Consider the following 15340-nt stretch of genomic DNA (forward strand, 5'->3'; position numbering starts at 1 on the left):
AATCTAATGAAATTTTGTTTTCAGCTTTGCACATGACTTCAAGGAATATAGATCTTGAACCATTGTTGAGATTTAATCTTAGGAAAAACTTTTTTATGAAAGAATCAGCTCTTGCCTAAGACTGGATAAGATACAGTTTATTCCAGAGCCAAACATCAGCAGCCAAGTCACAAGGACAATCAATGCTCAATGTGGTAACAATCTGTGGAGTCTTTATAGTATGTAACAGAGAAACTCATACACTTTTCTAACACACTGGTCAGTTAGGTGGGTATAATACATGGGGAAAATCATTGCTGTATATGATAATATTCTTACAGTTGGGGTTGTAAAAAGCCAGGTATCTGTCTTAATGTTAAGGGAAGAAAGATAGCACATGGCAATTTGACTCTGAACGTTCAACGTTTTAACTCATCACATGCAATCATATTGCTTTCTATCTTCCCTTTCCTTCATTCAGCCAGTACCTGCTACACTCCCGTTGAACTCTTCCAATATCCCCTCCAACTCTCAAGTTGCTGTCCCATATTGTTTAGAAAGGTTCCTCAGATCTGATCCAGATAAGGCTGAGTCATAGATAAGAGAGTCATCAGTCTTCATGATAGAAAGATAGGTCAAATTTCCCCACAGTTTCTGAATATATAAAAGTTGATTTTCTGAAATTATCAGACATAAAGCTGGCTGGAATACCATATGGTACTTTTTGTCCCAGCATTTCCTCCTTACTTATCCCTTTCCCTTCTTTATTTTGTTTTTGTTTTTGTTGTCGTTACTGCTTGTTTGTTGCTTTGTTTTGTTGGGTTTTTTTGTTTTCTTTGTTGTTTTGTTTCATTTTTGTGTGTTTGTTTGTGCTTTTGGCAAATTTTTCTAAGCAAGTTAGGAGATATGTGTCTTGGATTAGGGTCATGTGCTGCTTTGAGGATTGTCTCTCTTGTCTTTTACCTCCAGATCATTGTATTTCCCCGCTGCATCTCTGTTTGTCCTTCACACATTATACAGTAACTTGAGGATTCTCATGACACTGGGTTGTCCCATGTGTCTCCCTGGCACAGCTTATAATATCCCTCTGACCTAGAAGCAGGTGCGTTTGATTAGCCGTTTCTAGGAGGTGGTCCACACAATGGAATCTGTACTCTGACAGTCCCATCCTATTGCTTCAGAAAAGAAAAAAAGCCTAATTTTCAGGTTGTTTGTGATCATGCTCTCGTATTATGTTAGGAGACAAAGATCAGAAGCAAGAAGATCAACTAGCCAATTGTTCTAAAAGCAACATAACCAAAAATAAATAGATCAGAACCAAAATTAATTTAAAGATAACAGAACTGAATAAAAAGTGAAATTTTGGAAGTAAATTGTTTTTCCAAAGCAAACAATCAAAATGAATATCTTAAACAAACACATGGAAACCCAACCCTAAAATGTGTCTAAACAAATAGCCCATATTAAACAAGTGGATGAGAAACCAAATCAAAGAGACTAACCAGCAGAAAGGGTTCTCCGATGTTATCTGAGGATGTAACACCAGATAGTTGAGATATAAAGGCTCATATTCAGTCCTGTTCTTGATCCAAGTGATTCCGGTCGCAGATGGGTTTATACTTGGTCACTCTGAAATTATGATACTTCATTCTTATTCCATATCAAGGTTTAGGTGGGGGTGCCAGACCCCCTAAACATTTCAGGATTGAGAAAGAAAGCTATAGCAAACAAAAACTGACTAAAGATAGCTGAGAATGAACAAAATGAATTAGCTCATATAAATGTTCTCATCATGTCCTTTTTGTCCTTCCTATATTCTTCTGAATGCTCTCTTCAAGCTCTTTTGATGTTCCTCCCAATCCCACAAGGTCTAATTTGTATACATACAGACACAATTAGCAATTCCATAGCTGACAACAATGATACCAAGCATGCATCTCACAGAACCCATGACAATCGTTAAGTCTTACGAGGTAGGTGTCTGTTAGCTATTACTGCTCATAGTGGATGTGGCTATGAACCTCCCCTGCAGATAACAGGAGGATTATTTAAGAATGGGGCTTTAAATAAGTATTGAATTCTAAGAAGAGAAAAAGGGTTTTTTTCATGTACTAACTACATTTCTAAAGTGTGACTAGTTAAGCTATAAGTTTGTACTAAATGTAGAAAAGGAGGGAAGAAAAGCACACTAATGTTGTTGTACTCTGTGAATCCTTCTGCTCCCTTCCCTAGTGGCTGGGAATACAGCGTTGTGGTAACTACGGCAAAGCAGCCTAAATTATGGGTGGAAAGCAATGGCAATTGATTGTATTGGCATCTTGCTACCTCAATTAAAAGGAATTTCCTTGAAGGCTGCCAATTTTAGCCCTTCGCTAAGCAGCAGGGTGTCTGCTGGCACCCAGGAGAGAAGGAATTCCTTTCTCTAGGGCTGGTTTAGAGATCCAAGTTTTTTTTTTTCTGAATCTCTAGGAGTAAAGGCAAAAACAGTTAATTTCCTAGACTAAATTCTTGTATCAATTGAAACCAAGGTGAAGGTAAATACAGAATATTGGTAGCTTGTTAGGATAGAGCAAAGACCAGTAGGTTACACTCTTCTGAGTCAGCAGTTAGAGATTTGAGAGCTGCCTAGACTAGTTTATCAGTCAGGGAAGTTATGCTGTTTCTTCTACTCAAAGACTGTCTTTTGAGGTTCTTATGTGGTTTATTAGCAAGATTCTTTTCCTTGTCAGATGTCCTGCCATAAAAGATAATTGTGTTTTTGTTTTTGTTTGTGTGTGTGTGTGTGTCTGAGGTAGCTTTATGTAGATTTGACTATGAGAACAAACGTTTTTTCGACTGATGAATACTTTCATACCAGGATCCCACAATGTGTGGAAAGGTCATCCAACTGCCAGTAGAGAAAGAAGTTAAACCCAATAATTGACACACTTCTGGGGTTATTTGGGATGAATCCTTCTATGAAAAGAAGGAATACTATGGCTTCACAGTGTTTATACAGAAATGACAGCAACTATTCAAAAAAAAAGGTATTCCCAAAACTCTGTATGATAATAATTATTTACTACAACTGTGAATCTCAAAGAACATTTACGTTTAGAGTGAAACATGCCATCATCAGGGTGAATTTTCATTGTTCATAAACAGTTTCTTTATGCCCAACAAAACCAACCCTAAAATTGCTCAGAATTTCAAAGTACATCATATCTTTACTCTGTATTATTTGTCGTGATTATATTCAAATTGGACATCATGAATACTAATAGAAAACTTTAGTAGTTTTTAAATATAGTTATAACTTATTAAACTAAACACTTTTGGAGAAGACATTTAAGATAAAAGCATCCATATTCATGGAAGTTGGTCAATATTGTAGTGATGGTTGCAAGATTCAACAGAAATGTGCTATATGCACATAAAGGCACCAAGTGAGCAGGTTGATGCTTAGATGTAAGACTAGGTCAGTGATGCTAAAAAAAATCATAATATGCATAGAAAATTAAAAAGGAAGTTCTTGTTTATGACATTACATACACAAAATTATAAAAATCTGATGAAAATTTTACCTAAAAAATATGATGTTCAATTTTCATCTGTTTCTCTCCCTTTCTACTGTCCTCTGATATAGAGTGTATTAGGAAAAGCAGGGCTTTTGGAAGAGGAAGATAATTCTTAAAGGCACTGAAAGTCAAGAAGGGACAAGAGGGAAGCTCAAACTAAGAAAACTGTTTGTTCTTGAAGATGACTCAAGTGGGGCTCCCAAGTCCCACATGGGATAACTCAGAACCATCAGTAACTCCAGTGCCAGGAAGTCTGATGTCCTCTTTGGGTCTCTGTAGGCACCCACAAGGAGGAGGTCCTACACACACACACACACACAAAGGTAACCATCTTACACCAGTTAAAAGGGCTAAGATAAAAAAAAAACACCAATAATAATATATTTGTTTTTTCTTATTGTAATTCAACATCTTGTCCTTGCAAAAAACAGGTTAGTTTCAAACAGTGAATTTGTTAAATGTACCCTATAAAAATTTAAAAATTAGAAAAGAAAGGGAGAATGTCTTTTTCCTATCTGTGTGTTTGAAGTCAAGAGTAAGTAACAAAAAACAACTAACTCTTTTAGAAATGTTGAAACTAAAATCTCTGGACTAATCTAAGTGTTAGGAGAAAATGAAAACTATGTATAATTTGTCAAATTGAAAAAAAAATCGCTGGTTTTGAAAAAAGGGCTTTTTGTATGGATATTCTTACTATCCAAATACTAACCAGGTCTGGCCCCGCTTGGGTGCTGAGACCTGGGGATATTGGATACATTCAGGTTGATACGTCACAGGCTCTGTGGGCCAGAGCTAAGGGTACACCCAATAAAGGGTGCCATTTGTGCAAGTCAAAAAAAAATGATCAATATTTTGACAAAATATGAATTTACCAGATTCACAACTTACTTTATATTCATTCTATGTAAGCATGCAACCATATCACTTTATGCTTGTTCTTTAGGTATCATTGAAAGTGAGTCACCTTTGCTATGTATTGATACACAAATTACTACAGGGGTCATATCCTGAAGAAATATTAAGTTAATTGTGCAATCAGATTTACCAGATCGATTTTGAACATTGTCTCTCTCACTAATTGTATATTTCCCACATACAAAGTTCTTTAGCTTATTTAACTTAGACAGTAGTGCTTTTTAAAAGATACATATTATGATACCCCTGATAATTTTGTGCCTGTTGTCTCCATGATATCATCATTTTTTATTTGCACTGAACTTATTTCACGACTTTTTCTTATGGTTGCATTTTGCCATTTTAAGTGACATAATTATGTTGTTTCCGCTATGTACGTAGTTTGCTTCAGACTAAATGTTTCTATAGGGCCTTGTCATGTGTCCATTTGGAAAGTAATTCTATAGGTTGTTCTTACTATTCAATGGCCACTTGTCCACTAGCAGGAATGTCTCCCTTCTTCTGCGCATGACTGCTGCAGAATAGTCCTTGTGTACTCTATGTGAATATATGCTGCTATAATTTGTTTAATAAGCAAGCTGACTGGTCAACAGCTGAACAGGATAAATGTAGGCGAAAGCCAAACTGAGAAAGAAAGGTGAAGTCAGAGGATTCACAAGCAAAGAGGTAATGAGCCAGACATTCAATAGAGGCAAAATCCTGAGGCTTGAGGCAGCACATAGATTAATAGAAGTGACTTAAGTTGTAAGAGCCAGTGGTCCCAGAGCTGGTGGTAGACATACCTCTGCCATATTAAAAGGCCAAGAGAGGCAGAGCCAGAATGCAGGGCTGCTGAGCATACTGTTTAACATTTTAAAATGCTGCTTGTCAGAAAAGGGTTTCAGATACACAGTAGGACGGATTTAGATATAAAAGACCTCTATCTCCTCTATCAGGTTCAGTATGGTCAGATTTATATTGATGTCTTTAATCCTCAATATTTGGACTTGAGTTTTGTGCATGGTGATAGATATGGATCTATTTTCATTCTTCTCGGGTTGACAACTGTTTATGCTAGCACCATTTTTTGAAGATGCTTTCTTTTTTCCATTGTATATTTTCTGCTTCTTTGTCAAAAATCAGGTGTTCATAGATCTGTGGATTAATATTCCGGTCTTCAATTCGATTTCATTCGTTAACATCTCTGTTTTTATGCCAATATCAAGCTGTTTTGATTACTGTAGCTCTGTAATAGAGTTTGATGTCAGGGATGGTAATGCCTCCTGCAGTTTCTCTATTATACAGGATTGCTTTGGCTATCCTGGGTTTTTTTGTTTTTCCATAAGAAGTTGATTATTGTTCTTTCAAAGTCTGTGAAGAATTGTGATGGGATTTTGATGGGCATTGTGTTGAATCTATAGATTGCTTTTGGTAAGATTGCCATTTTTACTGTGTTGATCCTTCCTATCCAAGAGCATGGGAGATCTTCCCATTTTCTGGTATCTTCTTATTCAATTTCTTTCTTCAAAGATTTAAAATTCTTGTCATACAATTCTTCCATTTGTTTGGTTAGTGTTACTCTGAGGTATTTTATGCTATTTGTGGTGAACTCAAAGAAAAACCTATAAAGATCCTCCTAGAATTTGGAAACAGACAAAAATTTGCGAGATGGGGGCAGGAGTAGAAGGAAGGGGAGAAGGGGGGTTGAGGAAAACTTGAGATAATGGGATAATCGAGATGGAAGGACAGATACGAGAGCAAGAAAAGAGATATCTTGATTGAAGGAGCCATTAGGGAGATAGCAAGAAACCTGGCTCTAGAATAATGCCCAAGAACCCACAGGGATGATTCCAGCTATGACCCTAAGCAATAGAGGAGAGGGTGTCTGAACTGGCCTTACCCTGTAGTCAGACTGATGACTATTTTAAGTATTGTCACAGAACCATCATCCAACAACAGATGGGAACAGAGGCAGTGATCCACATCAGAGAACTGGACTGAGCTCCCAAAATCCAGTTGATGAGTGGAAGGAGTGAGAATATGAGCAAGCAATCTAAGACCATGAGGGGTTCATCCACTGAGACAGTTTGCTTAAGCTCACCAACTCCAAATGGACTAGGAGTCAAGTCTGAAGAGGGTTGACAGTTGGGGCAGACCGAGGGGCAACTGATAGTGGCACTGGGATTTGTCTCTACAGCATGTACTGGCTTCTTGGAATCCTATTCTCTTTGGATATAAGCCTTGCTCAACCTAGGTGTAGTAGGGACCTTGGACTTTCCACAAGCAGGGTGCATGGCCCTCTCTTAAGATTGGAGGGGGTGTGGGGTGGGAGGCTCTGTGGAGAGAGTGGGGGGGAGTGGGAGGATTGGTATTTTTTAAGTAATAAAATAATAATATAATAAATAAAAGACATCTAAATGAGACACAATGTTTTAAAAAAGATACATAGGCTTGTAGAGGAAAAAGATTACAGACAGTTATAAAAAGAAGTAAATTATTTAAAAAATAAAACAAAGTTTTTAAAGAGACAGCATAAGTAATATAAAAGAGTACAGACAGACATAGATTCAAGGAGTGAAGGAAATAAATATTAAAAAGTAATAGATAAAAAACCACGTAGAGGTGCAAAATACACAGAGAGTCAGGATTTTGGGTTTTCTTTAAATTATTTTGACAGTGAATGAGCTAACTACAGAGACATTTCATTGTGCCAGAAGCAAAGACCTGTATTTTGATTATAGCCATGTTAAGTTTACAAGTTAAGTAAAATATTCACCTCCGTCACCTCTTCAGGGCAAGTTCTGGACATAGGAAATTAACCCAAGTTCCAGGCCTAGGAAATTAACCCAGTATTTTATCTCCCAGTGAGACCTGCAGGCCCTGGAATCACTCTAATTATTTTGTATCTCCTGTTTTATCTCTTTGTGACCGTGCCAGCTATAATTTTGTTTTAAAAATAATTAACCAAACCATTTTAGTGCTAAATGCAACAAATCCTACCCTAACAAGGTCCTGTTGTCTATGTTATCCTTCCGCTCCACCTTTTTACGAAGGTGTAGCCACTTATGGAAACTATAGCTACTCAATGACCTACAAACATGCAGATGGAGTCAAAACCCTACAGGTAAAATTACCTTGACTCAGGATTATGCATAGGGAATAACATACCCTCCTCTCACAAGCATCCTTGTGATCAGATTGCCCCAGCCAACAGTACTTTCCTTTATTTACTTCCTGATACAGAGACCTGATGGGCCCGCAACAATGTGCTGACATCCTGTATCTATGTCCCCCACCTTAAAAAACCTAACAGCTTTTGCATTCTTGTTCGGATTGTTCCAAGATTAATCTATTATACCTCAGAACAATTTGCTCAGGCTTGGGACCCTACAATAGCCATTCCTTGTCCAGAGTTAGGGGAGAGCCTGTGACTGCACTAACCCTAGCTGTTCTTTTGGGCCTTGGTGCTGCTGGTGTTGGAACAGGTATATCCTCTTTAATTCTCTCCAATATACACTATTTAAAACTAAGCCTTACTATTGACAAGGATCTAGAAAGAGGCATCTCTAATTTAGAAAAATCACTTGTTTCCTTGTCTGAGGTAGTTTTGCAGAATCGACAAGGACTAGATCTCTTATTCCTCCAGCAGGGAGGCCTTTACACTGCCTTAAAAGAGGAATGTTATTTCTATACTGATCACACGGGGATAGTCAGAGATAGCATGGCTAAGGTCAGAGAAGGATTAGAGTGTAGAATAAAGCAGAGAGCAAGAGGAAGGATGGTTTAAAAACTGGTTCTCTACATCCTTCTGGGTCACCACCCTCTTAACCTCCCTTTTGGGACCCCTTTTAGGATTTTTATTATTGATGGCTTTTGTACTGTGGGCCCTTAATAGGCTCACTAAGTTTATTTGCCAATAGGTGTGTACTCTCTGGCATCCAAACCCATTCAAGTCCACTATAACCAGCTTGATCTGATTGATTGAGGGCTTGAAGAACTCCTTGAGAGTGAGTCTTCTATAGAAGCCACATAAAACCCAGAGATACGTGTGTCTGTCCATGATAGGCATGGGCATCAGCAAGGGGTGTGAGGCAAAGCACTACAGGGAGAGGTCGATGCATTCTGTCTCTGGGTCTCCTGAAGAACATACCTTATTGCATAAAGGTTGATGTACAGAGGTATTAACATAAAAACCTAGACCCCCTCCTCTCCCAAAAGACATCTGTAACTTTGGAAAGAAATTTCCTCCATTTCCCCTACCAATTAAACATGGGTGGGCCAGGCCTCTGTTACCCCTCCACTGGCTAATGCCTATTCATCTATGAGATGAACTTTTACTCGCCTCATTCTAATATTTATAAAAAAAGGAGGACATGCCAGAAGCAAAGACCTGTATTTTGATAATAGACATCTTAAGTTCACAAGTTAAGTACAATATTCACCCCTGTCACCTCTTCAGGGCAAGTTCTGGGCTTAGGAAATTAACCCAGTACCTTATCTCCCTGTGAGAACTGCAGGCCCCAGGCTTCAGAAGCAATTAGCATTTCCTTTGTTAGTTAACAGCTCCAGTATCCCTTTCATCTCTTTCTCTCAGCCAGGCATATCTCCAGACTTGACATTCCAGCAGACCTGACATTCCAGCATCCTACCACCCCCCCACCCCCCCACCCCCATCCTTTTGCTATAAAATGCTCCTGAGAAAAAGTAAAGTTTGCAGCTTGATCAGAAAACAGACTTGCTATCTCTTCTCGTGTCTTTTGTTTCTCCATTCTTTGCTTCCAGGTTACCAGGGACTCTGTTCATGTCCTGCTAGTCAAGATATTATTGTATGGACTGCTAAGCTAAACCAACATAAACATGTTAAAGGTATTTTGACTACAAAATTTGAATCTAAGGATATGTTGCTTTGGAAAAGAGATTCTGCTTTTGTTTCCCAAGAAGATGAGATCCTGTGGATTCCTTCCAGGTTAATGTGGTTTGATGAAAAAAGACTCCCGAAAAGGTCTCCATGAACCCTAAAAATACTTTTCTCAACAAACAAACAAAAAAAATCAGTTTGGAGAAAACAATGTCCAAATTCCCCAAATGATTGTTTATAAATATTTGTTCTCATTTAAAGGGGGTTAATTATAAATGGCTAATGATCATTGTTGTTTTTTTAAAAATATCGGGTGTCCCAGGCAGACTGGAGGAGCTGCACAGAGACTCGCTGGTCCTGAGCAGCCTGTCCCAAGGCGCTGGTGGCTGCCGGTCCCAGGGCAGTGGCCCAAGCAGTGATGGCGAGCTATGCGGCCTTGAGAATCAAGCAGCTGCAGGTTCCCAACAGCAGGCAGCCAAGCCGTGGAGAGTTCCCAACAGCAGACGGGCATATGTAAACAGACCCATAGACACAGAAAATAGCCATAAACATTTATTAAAGGAGAGAGAGATAAACATTTATTAAAGGAGAGAGAGATAAACATTTATTAAAGGAGAGAGAGAGAGAGAGAGAGAGAGAGAGAGAGAGAGAGAAGGAGAAGAGAAAAGAGAAAAAGAGACAAAGACATGTGTGCACACCAGAAAGAATAGGAAGAAAGAGAGAGTTTTCAGATGGGGCGAGTGGTCAGAGGTCGCTGGGAGTGGGCGTGGAAAGGGGCGGGGACCAAAAGAATAACATTCATAGTCAACCTCTTTCTAATAAAATAGGTGGGGAAGGTTTTATATAAAGATGAATACTTTTCATTTGTATGGATCTTGGTTTATTGATACAAATTTAAATTTAATTTTGTTATATTTATGTTTCTACTTTTGTTTAAAGTATTATATTAATACATCTCAATTAAAAATGTAACATATAATTAAAAATTACAAATTGATAGATAGTAATTTGCAATAGTCAAACTGTAGGCATTAGGTTAGGTATACTAGATGTACAGAGATATATTTTAATGAACAGGTATTCTTTAAAACTTTCAAAGGCCTACAGAATATGGTATTTAAAATGTTTTAGGAACATAGATATTTTTTCAATAGTAAGGCATGTATCCTTCTGGAATCATCAATTAAATTTGCCTTCAATGTGACAAGGCTAGCCATTGATGAAGGTGAAGACATGCAGTTATTGTTATGTTTTTGTCTCTTCAAGAGGCAAGCCACACCCGCTCCTGGCAATCCCTGCCCTTCTCCCGCCATCTTGAATCTCTAACTGTCCCCCCGGTGCACGTGCTTCCCTCTCTCTGCTTTCCCTCCTCTTTCCTCTTTCTTCTCTTTTTCTTCCCCCACACTCTCTTTCCTCTAAGTAATAAATATTCAGTTCTATTCTATTCTGTACAATGTGTCCATGTGCCTTTTATTAGCTGCCTGCTCACACCTGTCTGCTGCTCACCACTGGGAATCTACACTGTTCTGACAGCAGTCTCTGCTGGGCTCGTGGCTGCTCTTCAAGCCCGCCCACACCAGCATTTTTAAAAGTTATAGTTTTCCTTAATTATGATAAAAGATAAATTAGATATAAAGTTTTAGACTCACAAAGAAATACTGTAACTTTAATTCTTGCTTGGTACATACTTTGCTTGATACATACTACTTTGTTATATGTAATTTTACTACATTAAATTTAAAACCTTTCTTTTTATTTAGACAGAAAGGGGAGATGATGTGAGATTCCCCTCTTTATGCTGTGAATATGTTATATCACCATTGGTTAGTAAAGGAGCTGCTTTGACCTATGGTAGGGTAGAGTATAGTTAGGCAGGAAAACTAAACTGAATGCTGGGAGAAAGATGGTGCAGTCAGGCAGATACCATTTCACTGCCAAAGGAGAAAGACACTGGAATCTTACTGGTAAAAGCCACAGACTCATGGGGATGCCCTGCTATATTCATTTTTTTGTTACTGTGACCAAATACTTCACAAGAATCAGCCTAAAGAAATATTTGTTGTTGTAGAGCTTGAGGTCAAGTCTATCATAGAGTGAAAACAAGGTGGCAAGATTATGAGGCAGTTTATCTTATTATGAGGAATCAGGAAGGAGAGAGAAGACAAGACATGAAGAAAACATATACCATTTCAAGGTATACCCACAATGAACCAGTTCCTTCAGAGAGGTTCTGCCTCATAAACCACCACCAACTCAGGAGTAAATGTTCAAACCAATGAGCCCATAGGATATATTCCATTTTGAAAACAAAGGTTTGAGCTTCTTTCTTCATTCCACCAAGGAGAGGAAGAAAAAATCAGAGAGAGAAAGAGAGAGAATAAATCAGAATGCAATCTGAGAGAGACACTTTTCTCCATAAAGACTTATTAACTTTAAGATTTAATTCATTCTTATTTAATTGTTGCATACTATTTGCAATTGAATATCAAGTCAAACTGAACATGGAAAAAATTGTAGACAAGACACTCCTGTTTCATTGTGCTTTGGAAATGGAATAATGTCTCATTGTCACTCATGGAACCCTATAAATTATAGCTATCTGACTCTCAGGAGGTTTTTAAGGTAGAGGACAAACAGAATTATTTGCTATGTAAGGCAAATTGTCTAGAATGTTTTAAAAAGTCTCCAGTATTATTTATGGTAAATAGAAATTCTCCAGCTATTTCTCTGTGTGACTAATAAGAGCTCATCATGAAAGGTCACCCTAGGAAAATGCTAGTTGGGCAAAATCCATTACCATTAAACAAGCAAGGTAAATAGCAATTAAAACAAATGTTTCCTTAGGAACAAGCTCATTCTAAAGATTTATGAGGCACTAAAATGATATCAGGCCATATTAGATCCTAGCAAAAGTAGACTGTCCCCTGACACATCTTGTCTAGATGAGTATACACATTTTATATTTTTGGTTGTGAGCCTAGCCTTTAACGGCTGAGCCATCTCTCCAGCCCAGTATACACATTTTAAAATAACTTTCTGTGCACATATAAAACTTGATGACATGTGCAGAGGTTATCAAACTTGTGAAAAACTTCATACCAATATGTTAGTCATGTTTTTTCATCTCAGTTGTGTAAGTGTCTTCAATACATCATCACAGGAGCAGTAAATTAAAGACAATAATGTTTGATCCTTTCTAATTCCTCCTGAATATTTTCATTTATTAATCTATTCACTAAGATAACAAGTAAATCAATGAGTGATCATTAGCCTTTATGTTACTCACAGCCAGGAAAGTCCTACAACTTCAAAGTCACAAAATGTAATAAAGGTTTTGCAAAAATCTTTTCAGAAAAGTTATGTTCTATAACTATTTGAGAAATTACTATCATTATTACTATAATTAATATTTAACATTGAATATTATTTAAAGTTAATTGGACATGTTATTATATGTACATTTAACATTTCAACTTTTCAATGTCAAAAAATATAATTTGTATGCCTATATACCAATAAACAAGCGTGTTATTGATTATTGTTTCATATTCTTCTTTTACTTTGTTTAATTTTCAGTGAGAATATTAACAAATAATTATTCAAAATAGAAGCAAAATAAATTTTAAAAGAATTATTTAAGGATTCAGCATGATAGATTAGTGATTCTATTGCTTGCTGTTTATACTAAGGATCAGAGTTCTTAAGGAACTCACATAGTGGGAAAAACCCCATTCCCATGAGATTTTTCTAGTTATTCCACATTTACCAGTGCACGTAACAAACACACACACCTATCTATGCACATACACTACACACAATAAATAAATAAATGTAAAATAAAAGTGGAACAGAAACTTCCCTTTAATTATATCTTGTATCTTCAGCAACCACTGAACATTTTACCTTCAAATAAAAGAATGAATGAAATTTTAAAAATGTATCTGCAGTTGGAGGTTGCTAGATCACTTCCCGGCTGCCTGGATTTGATATAGTCACACAGAAACTATATTGTTTGCAATATTGTTTTGCCAGTAGCTTAAGTGTATTATTAGCTAGCACTTATATCTTAAATTAACCCATTTCTATCAATCTGTGTATTGCTACATGGAAGTAGCTTACTGGGCAAAGTTCTGACATTTGTCTTCTCCAGAGGCTACATGGCTTCTCACTGACTCTACCTTCTTTTTCCCAGAATTCAGTTTAGTTTTCCTGCCTAGGTCTAATCTGCCCTATCACAGTTCAAAGCAACATCTTTATTCATTAACCAATAAAAGGAACACATATACAGTAGGACTTCCCACACCATTAACCACATCACATGCTAGCTAGAAAGGGGTTAATTTAAAATATAAGACCTAGCTAGCAATATGCTTAAGCTATAGGCCAAGCAGTGATTTAATTAACACAGTTTTCTGTATGACTATTTTGGGTCAGAGTGGCTGGGAACAAAGAAAAAAACCTTTGTCAACATGTATTCACAATAAAAATTAAAACAAAAATTCTGTAGTTGTTTATAATTTTATAACATTTACTACAGAAATATGGATCATTACTGAATGCAATTTCTGAAGAAAAATATTTTCTTCCAAAATACTATGCAAATTTGTAATGGAGTTTTAAGTCACAGTTGTACAGGAAGATTTTCCAGTTTTTCTGTCCTTATTTTAATATTTTATGACTTAAACCAAAGTTTTAATTTTGTGAAGCAAATTTCTCAATGATCAGAATGTAATTTAATGTACATATTATCATTTTTAATGTTTTATGGTTGCTAAATGATGAAGGTAAGGTTTAAGAACTACCCAATCTCATTTTTAAATCTTAAATACACCCTTTTAAAATGACTTTTAAACTTTGTTTTCACAATCTAACTATTATCATGTAACATTTTATTCATTATCCATAGTTTTCTCAAATCTTTCACTTATAACTCACAGTTACTAACGTCTGTTGTCATCATCATGGGAAGAAAAAAATAAGTAGTCAAGGAAAATACACAATTCTGAAGTCTTTGAAGCTTTTATTCTTCTGTGTTGATTTCTGTCCTAATGTCGCTTCTTCAATATCATAGCTCACTTGAACTTCAGTGCAGTAATTGATGGCACCAATGTAGAAACCATATAGTCTGTTTTTAGGGAATCTTATAGAAGGGTGTTGGAAGAAGTACAAGGAAAGGAATAATATAAATATAGTACAGAAGCATGAAATAAAGAAAATAAAATTTAAAATAGAAATAGAAATATTCCAAATAAAGTTGTCAATACATTTTATCTCTAAGATTACATCAGTTCAACTGTATATTTTCTGCATTTTAAAAACATGCTCAACAATTTTATCATCAAAACATCTTTCTTTACACTGCATTTCCAATCAGCTAGTATTAAATATCCCGAAAATAGAAGATTATACTATCTAAACTTTTTTTTCAATTTTACATACACAATTAGGTCATCAATTTCAATGAAATTTGATTTCTGCTGTTAGCATATTTTAATTATGGACAAAAATATCAACTGCTTTCTGGTAAAGAATATTAACACATTCAGAGGTCATTATAATTAGACTCCACAGCATTCCATATTCATCACCGAAGTATCCTTCAAGGACTCTTAAACATTGATGATAGCTTCTATTCTTTTTATCTACCTTATTTTTAGAAAACTTTTTCTTGCTTTATTTTTAAGGATTTTAGACTTTCATTTATATTTACAACTTAAATATTTGAACCTGTCATAAATTCTTCTGTGGTTATATAATTTTCTTAACTTAAAATCTTATTTATTAACTCCAAGTCACTGAAATGCTATTTTAGCATTATGATGTTTTACCCATAGGACTAATTCTATCTTCTTCAAAGTCCCATATTTATGTATCCAACTCTTTCATGGCTTTTGGGAGTGTTTAGCATGTACCTGAGTTAATCTCCTCTACTACATTCTTATTCCTCTCCAAAATTCAGTACCATTTTGTAAATCATATCAGCCTTAGAAACCAAGACAAAATACTAAAGTTACCATCAGTTTCAGTATATGATAATTTTATACACACTTTG

The sequence above is a fragment of the Chionomys nivalis genome, chromosome 1 (genome assembly GCF_950005125.1).
Source record: "Chionomys nivalis chromosome 1, mChiNiv1.1, whole genome shotgun sequence".
NCBI classification, from domain to species: Eukaryota; Metazoa; Chordata; class Mammalia; order Rodentia; family Cricetidae; genus Chionomys; species Chionomys nivalis.